The sequence below is a fragment of the Lygodium microphyllum genome, chromosome 12 (assembly GCF_053477565.2).
Source record: "Lygodium microphyllum isolate KBCC chromosome 12, Lygodium_microphyllum_v1.1.10, whole genome shotgun sequence".
Taxonomy (NCBI): domain Eukaryota; kingdom Viridiplantae; phylum Streptophyta; class Polypodiopsida; order Schizaeales; family Lygodiaceae; genus Lygodium; species Lygodium microphyllum.
Genome location: NC_141146.1, coordinates 117,485,678 through 117,496,900, shown reverse-complemented (window position 1 = coordinate 117,496,900; position 11,223 = coordinate 117,485,678).

Sequence of the window (11,223 nt, the reverse complement as noted above, 5' to 3'; positions counted from 1 at the left end):
CATCCTTGTCGCAAGACAAGTATATTGAGTTGTCTAAGTAACCTAAAACACAAGGGATTCATATGGGCATGGCTCAGTCGATATGATAGGTATCCCAAGTGCCAAGTGCAATAAGATTTCGACCTAGTTTTACACTTGTTGCCAAGTCTAAACCCGCAAACCCGAAGATCTTACACACGTTTACGAAATGTCGAATCAATTGGATGTTCATGCATAAAATGATCTAAGGTTTTATCCTAAGGATCATTCGTTCTAATGATGAAACTCCGACAGAGTTGCAAATTTCTAGGACCATGGGACAACATAATTAGGAATGGGTTGGAGGATACCCCAAACCTTGCTACTCGGCTAGAGGTAATTCCGTGGCCGGAGGACGCCATTCAATGGGTGGAATGATCCCGTGGAATGATGCAACACATGTGCAAAAAGGTTGCAACATCGTATAGACTTGAGATTTGTCCACAAGAGAGTTTTGTCATCTCTCGAAATGAGGTTGGCAAGTTATTGAAAGAATTTAACTTACAAGAGGATGAGTAATCATCCTGTTACTCACTTTTCTTGGGGGATAATTGCCAAGGAAAAGGAAAGTTAGGTATTTGCCTTGAAGCAAATGACCAGACAATAAACTAAAGCAACATGGTCGCTGGAACCTACCACAACAAAACCTAAAGTATTGGTAGGGTATGACCCTAACCCAAGAATGATAGGAATCTTGCCAAGTTGCAATTGATTCCGGATCGAATGTGGGTTGCATTCGGAGAAAAGGAGTCACTCCTTAACAGTTTGCCAGCTAAACGACCATTGGAATTGATTGTGCTTGTAACAGTTTAGAAAGCACTGTTTGCATTGTTTGCTCAATGAACTAAAGGATGAAAAGATATCTAAATACTTCAGGTTGAAGGCTTGAAGGGAGAGGCAGCTTCAGTTACCCCCGACTGCCTGCCTGACCCTAACCAAGGGGGTTGTTAACCGCGCCGGGAACTTGGACCGAACCCGCCGTGAGAGGTCTCTCTGTTGAGTTCTACTTGGAGCAGGAGGACGCTTGGGTGCCAAAGGGGGCTCTGGCCATAAATCCCTCGCCTTCCGGGCCCTGCACAAGAGACTAACGTGACTCGGGATTGGATCTCGAGGCCCGCATACTAGTCTACGGGCGGAAACTTGGATTAGTGATCCCTGGTGGATTACTGGATAGCCTTCGGGCAGATTATGAATACGCCTACGGGCGGGAAGTCCTTGTATTTCAAAGATAAAAGGATAAAATGATAATAAAGAAGTTGTTTGGCATTGTTTTCTTTATGTCCTGTGATAAGATTACGTGAAGGAATCGGTGCATAACAGGGTTAATCAAAGAAGCTGTTTGTATATGTCAAACTAATGTGGTAGGTAATTACATAACTAAAACAAACCGAGGAAAGTGCGGAGGATGGACCATGGGTCCGTCCTATGGACGAGTGGTCCCGGTTAGCCAGGAACTTTTCTCAAAGTCTTCAACGAACAGAGGATGATCGTCATCACCGAAACAAGTAACGAGAACGATGACTTAGAATTAACTATTACCCGATTCACGTTGTTTTAGGGGAACGGAATGGAACTATGCCTTATGGCAAAGAGGTCGAGCCTTGCATCCCTCTCGTTTCCCATTTCTCCTTGAACCAAGTGCAGCGTGAATCCGCTTCGGACCTGGCGTTTCTGCGTAAAGTAGTTCGCTCGGGTCTGACGCTAGTTGTTGCTAGCTAATGACCAAACAGGAAAACCCAAATTCAGGTCGATCCTAAGTGGGAACGGCCAGGATACTTCCGCTACGTGGCAAACGCGGGAAGACCTAGATCGCAAGTCCCGTAATATTCCATGGGAGTGCCGGGCGGAGCTTTCTAGACATCCTTCCCGATGGACTGCTAAGACGTGTCCGGAATGATTCTAGTGGACACGTTACAGTTGGTATCAGAGCAAACCAACAAAGGACTTGTTTTTAGGAAATTTTAATAAGAAGAAGTAAAGCAAATGTTGTGTCCCAAACATTTCCTTACTTTGATTACTGTCTTCCAGAATTATGAAGCATGGAACAGGTTCTTAGTGTTCCAAGTCATGTTCATGACCGCGATGCATTCCACGAATTATCGACAAAGGGTTGAGATGATGAACATCCTAGACCGCATTTACAATCCATCACCTGTGTACATGGAACAGAGATGGATGGGTGTTTCAGGGATCTATTACATAACTGCCTATCGACCTGCGTACCTTCAAATTAACTTGAAGAGAATCAAGTGGATGGAGGATTTGAAGATCGTAAAACTGTTCATCTTTGTTGAGGCTCACGCAAACGCGACTCTACAGGTTGGAGGTCGAAGGGTTAACCAGAATAAGTATGTGTACGGAGAAGTATTTCAAAAAATCCCTGCCGACCGAATCAAGGTTTTGGGACGTCATGAGAAGAATGGATATCAAAGGAAAAGATACCCTAATCTTCCAATGAACTATCGATTCCTGAAAATCGATGACCCCAATCCGTACTACTACTCAGTTCCTGTAGCTGAATGCAATAATATCTTATTCTCCTCGAATTAATGTATTAACTTGTTCCATCACCCCAAGAAATAATTGTAAGGGCTATGCTGATATGAATGGAATAAAACTTTTTCCCGATTGTCTTGACTATGAATATTGATAAAGAAGTAAAGTGAATTGGTCACTTGGCTGAAGGAATACGTGGACGTAGTTGCTGAAGAGTTAACAGAACTGCCGCTTCAAAGAGAAGTAGATCATGAGATCAAACCAGTAATAGGAGCTGCGTCAATTGCGAAGAGACCCTACAGAATGTCCATTCCAGAGGCTATTGAGTTGAAGGAGCAACTCAAGCAACTATTAAACCAAGGCTACATCCGGCCTAGCAGTTCACCATGGGGAGCTCCAGTCCTATTCCAGAAAAAGAAAGATGGGACACTTCAACTATGTATTGATTACAGTGGGTTGAATCAATCAACAGTCAAGAACAAGTACCCTATTCCTAGAATAGATGAGCTTCTTGATCGCCTTCAAGGTGCAAAGATCTTCTCCAAAATTGATCTCAGGTCAGGTTACTACCAAATCAGGATCAAGGATGAGGATATTCCAAAAACGGCCTTCAATACAAGATATGGGCACTTTGAATTCTTGGTTATGTCATTCGGCCTTACAAATGCACCTGCCACCTTCAATAGATTAATGCAGGATATTTTTAGACCATATCTTGATGATTTCGTGCTTGTCTTATTCGATGACATTTTAGTCTATTCTAAACAGGAAGAAGATCATGAACCTCAACTACGGATTGTGTTGGAGACAATGAGGTCTCATAAGCCGTATGCAAAAATGAAGAAGTGTGCATTCTTCAAACGTCAGATTGAATATCTAGGATTCATAGTATCATCAGGAGGAATATCAGTAGATCCAGCCAAAGTCAGAGATGTGCTTGAATGGCCAATACCAGTATCTGTCAAAGAGATACATAGTTTTCTTGGCTTGACAGGATGGTATAGGATCTTTATCAAAAACTATGCTTTGATTGCAGCACCTCTTACCGACTTATTAAAGAAGCAGACTTCTATTACATGGTCAACTCCCGAACAAAATAGCTTCGACCAATTGAAGCAATGTTTGGTATCAGCACCTATTCTGAAACTTCCTAACCTCAATAAGGAGTTCGAGATAGTAACTGATGCCATCATTCTTGCCTTGGGGTGTGTTCTTATGCAGGAAGGTCATCCAGTAGCATATTCTTCAAGGAAATTGAAGAGTCACGAAAAGAATTATGCCACTCATGATCTGGAGTTATTAGATGTCATCCATGCTCTAAAGCTTTGGAGACACTATCTGTTGGGAAATAAGTTCACTCTAGTAACCGATCATAAGAGTCTCAAATGGATTTTTACCCAGAACGAGCTCAACATGAGGCAACGTCGATGGATTGAAGTATTTGAGGAATATGATTTTGAAATCAAGTATCGACCAGGGAAAGAGAATGTAGTTGCCGATGCACTCAGTCGCAAGGCATTCCTAAACTCCCTAATCTTGCAGAATCCATCAACGGCCAGATCTCTGGCTACAAAGGTATCTATGCCAAGCAACCCTATACTCGAACTAGCTAGAGAGGAAGCATGCCATGACTTAGCCTACCAAGCAATGATAAAAGAAATATCTACCAAGGATCAGAATTTGAAGTTACAGGCCAAGTATCATGAATTTTCTGTTGACAATGGACTTATTTACTATAGAACAAGGCTATGTATACCAGCAAGCCAGTCACTTAAGCAGAAGATATTGTGGGAAGCTCATGACTCCCCTTTCGCAGGACATCCTGGCTATGCAAAAACTCTCAATACAGTCAGGAAGAGCTATCATTGGGAGAGGCTCAAAGGTGACGTCCTCAAATATGTCACTGAATGTTTGTCTTGCCAATGTATCAAGGCTGAACATGTCATGATGCCAGGAAAATTACAACCACTTGACATTCCCCAAATGAAATGGGAATTCATCAGTATGGATTTTGTGGTGGGCTTACCCCAAGTCCAAGGAGGGTACAACTCCATTATGGTTGTAGTTGACATGCTTACTAAGGTTGCACACCTGATTCCAGTAAAGACAAACTATAAAGCCTCCGATATTGCAAGTGTTTATCAAAGAAATATTCAAGCTACATGGGTTACCTAGAAGGATCATTAGCGATCGAGATTCTCTTTTCACTTCACACTTCTGGAGAGCTATCTTTGAAGCTATTGGGACTCAGCTCTGTTTTAGCACTGCCTACCATCCCCAAACGGATGGACAAACAGAGCGAGTGAATCAAATCATTGAGGATATGCTTAGGGCTTACTGCTGTCGAGAGCCGAAGAGGTGGATTCAATACTTGCCGTTAGTAGAATTTGCTTACAATGCTTCTTACCAGCAGAGCATTCAAATGACGCCTTTCCAGGCATTGTATGGTCATGATTGTCGAAGTCCCCTAAATTTTTCTGATCCTACCCTGAGAGTGGAAGCTTCAAGACAAATGTTGGAGGACATGGATGACCAAATAAGGTCAATAAGACAAGACATACAAGCAGCCAAAGATAGACAAAAGGCATATGCGGATTTGAAACGCCAAGAGAGGGTCTTCAGAGAAGGAGACATGGTCTTCATTCGTGTACGGCCGAAAAAGAGTTCTTTATCTCTAGGTAAATGCAAGAAGCTAAGTCCAAGGTATTGTGGACCATACAAGATCCTCAAGTGCTTAAGACCTAATGTTTATAGACTGCAACTCCCTGAAAACCTAAAGGTTCATAAAGTATTCCATAACAGTCAATTGAAGAATGAAGTATGTACCTAGCCCAAATCATGTACTTGATGACCAACAAGTTGTAATGCCTAGTCAAGGAGTCCTTGAACTAAGACCGGAAAAGATTTTAGATGACAGGGAGGGACAGTTGAGATCTAGAACCTTGAGAGAATGCCTCGTCCAGTGGAAGGATTATCCCGAAGAGGATGCTACCTGGATGGATGAAAGCTCTCTCAATCTTCAATACCCCCAGTTTATCTCGAGATGAGGACATCTCGATTCTTCTAAGGGGGAGAGAATGTAATATTTCCGCATACCGCGTACCGTAAATATTAACTTCCCGCACGCCGTGTAAACCCTGTGCAAGGGTATTCCCTACTTCGTAATTATTGGTAACCTCATCCACACCATGCACGCTCAAAAATGAGGCCTCCACGTCGAGAAATACGAGGCTGAGATTGAAGACCGTAAAAGCCGCAAGGGAACACCCTTTTTGAAGGGGCAATTTGGATTAATCAAGGCAAATTTTTTTATCCCTTCCCCCAGCCGATGCATGGCTGGAGGAGAGGGAGTGTGGGAAGGAATGGCCAAGGGAGGAGAAGGTCAGATTGCATGAGGAGGAGTCCTCCACGTGTGTGGAGGCCCTCTTTTCCCCCCATGCCTATATAAACACCCCCCTTTTGGAGAGGGGGGATAGGAACAATGGGCGGCAGAAGACGGACGTGAAGGGAGGGCGGCAGAAGGCTGTCGTGTGAGGGAGGTGCCGGACGTGAAGGTGCCGGACGTGCTGGAGGTGCTGGAAGAAGCCGCCGTCGCCGTGCTGGAGGAGGTCGCCAGGCTGTCGTGTGAGGGAGGTGGTCGTGTGAAGGAAGGGAAGGCGGTAGAAGGCTGTCGTGTGGAAGGTGGCCGTGGAGAAGGGGTTGCCGTGCAGAGGAAAGCCGCCGTGCAATCCGCCCAGTCCGCCATAGCTGCCGTGAAGCTGCCCAGCCACTTCAGTCCGCCGCTGGATCACGAACCCTCCCCTCTCCCGACGTGGACGTGCTGCCAGAAGCTCTTAGAAGCTTCTCTAGGAAGCTTCTAAGGGGGCTTCTCAAAGCCCCCTTCCCGTGGAGTCCCTTTATAGCCCATTTTACCCCGGGATTTCTAAGTCCCCTTCCCTTTGGATCTCACACAATCCATTCCCTAGGCGGGTTTTAAAGCCCTCCCTTTTGAACCTCAATAAGCCCATTCCGGCCCTTGAAGCAAAGGAAGCTACTAAGGCCCTAGGCCCGGTTCGTTATAAAAAAAGGAGAGGGTTTTCTCTAAGCCCTTCCCACTCGATTTTTCCCCCATAAGCCCATTGAAGAGGATTGCTTTAAGGTCATTTTTCAAGAATCTTTACCCCAGAATTTTGAGGAAATTAAGTATAAAGGCCTTCCATAAGGTCAAATTCCGCAAGCTGGTATTCCCAAGGATCCACTTTTCGAAAGGGATCTCCCGCATACCAGGGAGAAAAGAGCAAGATCTTGAGGCTGCGTACCAGGGCGAGCAAATTCACCGATTGCGTAAGGAAAAGGCAACCTGGAAGGCCGTAATTATGTCATAATGGCCCCTAAAAAGTCACAAGACGCACCTGCGGAAGGATCTTCTCCTAATATTTACGTGGATATATCCCGGAGCCCACAAGTCCAGGTTTTATCTATTTGGATTCCACACAGAAGTATTGAGTTAATCATGATAAACTTCATGAATTAGGAAGCACTCATGCATGTTCAAATTCAACTAGTCAAGTTAAAAGCAACTGGAAAATGAATTGGCTATTTGAACATTTATTAGAAATAGCTTAAGATATGAAAATTGATCATTGGTACGTTCAGTGGAATGAATGGAAAGGGCATAAGGTGTCCATGCATTTGTAGGACCTTATTAGCAAGTTTCCTTTTGTGTATTCAAAAGTGACGAGCCTAGGACAACTGTTGCCTCATTACAAGGTTGAAATTATTGAGGTACACCTTTTTACTAGGCATGGAAAGATTAATGGCATGTCACATTTTTAGATAAATCTTCCTTGTAATGATTCATGAGGAAAAGTTAACACCCATAAGATGTTATTCGAAAAGGAATAGAAGGCACGAAAATGATCTATGGACTTGCAAGTGGCATGATTATTTGATGTAAGTCCTAGTAGGACCTAGGAAAGTTGGTGTCCAGATTATCAGGCATTTTTACCTTGCCAAGGAAGGATAGGGTTATTGTGAACCATGTGATGCGTAGGAGCAGTAAATCTCATGTTTACACGTATTGGTGTAGTTGTAACTATTGTTCTCCATTAGATCTAGTTTATTACCTTTAGGAAAGGTTCATCCTTGTCGCAAGACAAGTATATTGAGTTGTCTAAGTAACCTAAAACACAAGGGATTCATATGGGCATGGCTCAGTCGATATGATAGGTATCCCAAGTGCCAAGTGCAATAAGATTTCGACCTAGTTTTACACTTGTTGCCAAGTCTAAACCCGCAAACCCGAAGATCTTACACACGTTCACGAAATGTCGAATCAATTGGATGTTCATGCATAAAATGATCTAAGGTTTTATCCTAAGGATCATTCGTTCTAATGATGAAACTCCGACGGAGTTGCAAATTTCTAGGACCATGGGACAACATAATTAGGAATGGGTTGGAGGATACCCTAAACCTTGCTACTCGGCTAGAGGTAATTCCGTGGCCGGAGGACGCCATTCAATGGGTGGAATGATGCAACACATGTGCAAAAAGGTTCCAACATCGTATAGACTTGAGATTTGTCCACAAGAGAGTTTTGTCATCTCTCGAAATGAGGTTGGCAAGTTATTGAAAGAATTTAACTTACAAGAGGATGAGTAATCATCCTGTTACTCACTTTTCTTGGGGGATAATTGCCAAGGAAAAGGAAAGTTAGGTATTTGCCTTGAAGCAAATGACCAGACAATAAACTAAAGCGACATGGTCGCTGGAACCTACCACAACAAAACCTAAAGTATTGGTAGGGTATGACCCTAACCCAAGAATGATAGGAATCTTGCCAAGTTGCAATTGATTCCGGATCGAATGCGGGTTGCATTCGGAGAAAAGGAGTCACTCCTTAACAGTTTGCCAGCTAAACGACCATTGGAATTGATTGTGCTTGTAACAGTTTAGAAAGCACTGTTTGCATTGTTTGCTCAATGAACTAAAGGATGAAAAGATATCTAAATACTTCAGGTTGAAGGCCTGAAGGGAGAGGCAGCTTCAGTTACCCCTGACTGCCTGCCTGACCCTAACCAAGGGGGTTGTTAATCGCGCCAGGAACGTGGACCGAACCCGCCGTGAGAGGTCTCTCCGTTGAGTTCTACTTGGAGCAGGAGGACGCTTGGGTGCTAGAGGGGGCTCTGGCCGTAAATCCCTCGCCTTCCGGGCCCTGCACAAGAGACTAACGTGACTCGGGATTGGATCTCGAGGCCCGCATACTAGTCTACGGGCGGAAACTTGGATTAGTGATCCCTGGTGGATTACTGGATAGCCTTCGGGCGGATTATGAATACGCCTACGGGCGGGAACTCCTTGTATTTCAAAGATAAAAGGATAAAATGATAATAAAGAAGTTGTTTGGCATTGTTTTCTTTATGTCCTGTGATAAGATTACGTGAAGGAACCGGTGCATAACAGGGTTAATCAAAGAAGCTGTTTGTATATGTCAAACTAATGTGGTAGGTAATTACATAACTAAAACAAACCGAGGAAAGTGCGGAGGATGGACCATGGGTCCGTCCTATGGACGGGTGGTCCCGGTTAGCCGGGAACTTTTCTCAAAGTCTTCAACGAACAGAGGATGATCGTCATCACCGAAACAAGTAACGAGAACGATGACTTAGAATTAACTATTACCCGATTCACGTTGTTTTAGGGGAACGGAATGGGACTATGCCTTATGGCAGAGAGGTCGAGCCTTGCATCCCTCTCGTTTCCCATTTCTCCTTGAACCAAGTGCAGCGTGAATCCGCTTCGGACTTGGCGTTTCTGCGTAAAGTAGTTCGCTCGGGTCTGACGCTAGTTGTTGCTAGCTAATGACCAAACAGGAAAACCCAAATTCAGGTCGATCCTAAGTGGGAACGGCCAGGATACTTCCGCTACGTGGCAGACGCGGGAAGACCTAGATCGCAAGTCCCGTAACATTCCATGGGAGTGCCGGGCGGAGCTTTCTAGACATCCTTCCCGATGGACTGCTAAGACGTGTCCGGAATGATTCTAGTGGACACGTTACATGTGTTGAGGTTGCCATCTCAACACTTTCATGTGTCTCTTTATATTTTTTAAAAGTGATCATTTTCTTTGTCCTTTCCCTCTCTCTCATACTCTCTCTCTCCCCCTACCTCCATGTCCCTCTCTTTCTTCCTCTCTCTTTCCCCTCTTTAGCTTCCCTCTTCCTAACTCTCCTTTTTTTATTATTTTTTATTTTCTTCTCTCTTAATTTCCTCACCCTCTTTCTCCACCTCCATATCCCTTCTTTATTTCTTTCTTTTTCCCTTTCTATTTCTGCTCTCCCTCTCATCATTTTACATACTTTTCTATTCTTTCTCCCTCTCTCTGCCTCTCTCTTTCCCTATGACTTCCATGTCACTCTCTATCTCTTTCTCTCCCCTCCCCCTTTCCTCTTGTTTCCCTCTCCCTAGAATTCTCTTTCAATCTCTCCTTCATCCTAGTCTTATCCTTCTCCTTTGTAGCATTGGAGCGCTACATGCTTGATGGTTAGAAGATGCAAGGTCTCGTGAAGTAGGCATGGCAAAGAAAACTTGTGAAAAATAAGATAGAAGGCTAGAGAAACATTGGAGTATTCTCGCTATGTTAGATTGTGCAAGACAAAATATCAACTCATAAGAAATATTTTAGGCAATGAGCTTGTAACGCAACTTTTCTCCTGGCATTTTGCTTTCAAGCCATCTCTCACTCTTGGATAACATACAACAACCTTGCTAGCATAGGACCTGAAATGCAATACAATCTGGTTCATGATGTAGCCTTCAAATCACACTTTGAGCATGAGGTAACACAACTCCAAAGTAAGTTGACACCTAAAAGACACCTAGAATTTTATTCTCATGGCAAGGAGTAAGGCTTTTAGGCCCATGGAATGACTAGATCTGGTTCAAGCTCAAACCATCTACATCAAGAGACATAAGCTTCTAGTACCTTTACAAACACATGGGGTAATTTTCATATGGAAGTGGCGAGAACTAATAAAACCACAAACAGACACAAAAGATGTAACAGTTTTGGGTTTAATGATGGGACTATAATGGCATATCCAAAGCCCTCCTTAACTTCTTTGGAATCTATCCTTCTTGCATGTAACATGAACTCTCACTTTATTCACCTTTGATTGCAATTTTCCATTCACAATGATAGTGTTTCTCTTCATCAACTACACCTTCCCTAAATTACCATTGTTCTCCTCTCCCATGTCTTTAATATTGCACATTTCTAGATCAAGATCTATAAAAATATGACCACATTTAGCATTATCATAGTGATCCGGGTTTTTTACAACCCGGATTACTACCACAAAATTTGGCCAAAGCCCCTATCAAGAGCTTACCATATCACTTTGGGTTTACTCTTCAGGCACTAGGTATGCTACATTGCTTCTCAATTATGATAACTCTAGAAAATAGGGGGAACAAGTTCTTAGGAGGCATGTCAATGTAAAGGGTAAAAGGGATGGTTATCTTAGTGAAGATGAAAATGGATTACACCTAGGAGTTGAGTGAATGCGTAGATTTTTCAAAGAACTAGCCTCCAACTACACATGGGCTCCGTCTGCATCACTAAGATTTGGAATCTATCACCATCATTAGAGGACACCTCACCCTAGCACACAAGTCAATATCCACATCATGGTGTCATTTGGATCTTGCACAAAAGCTTACAAGCATC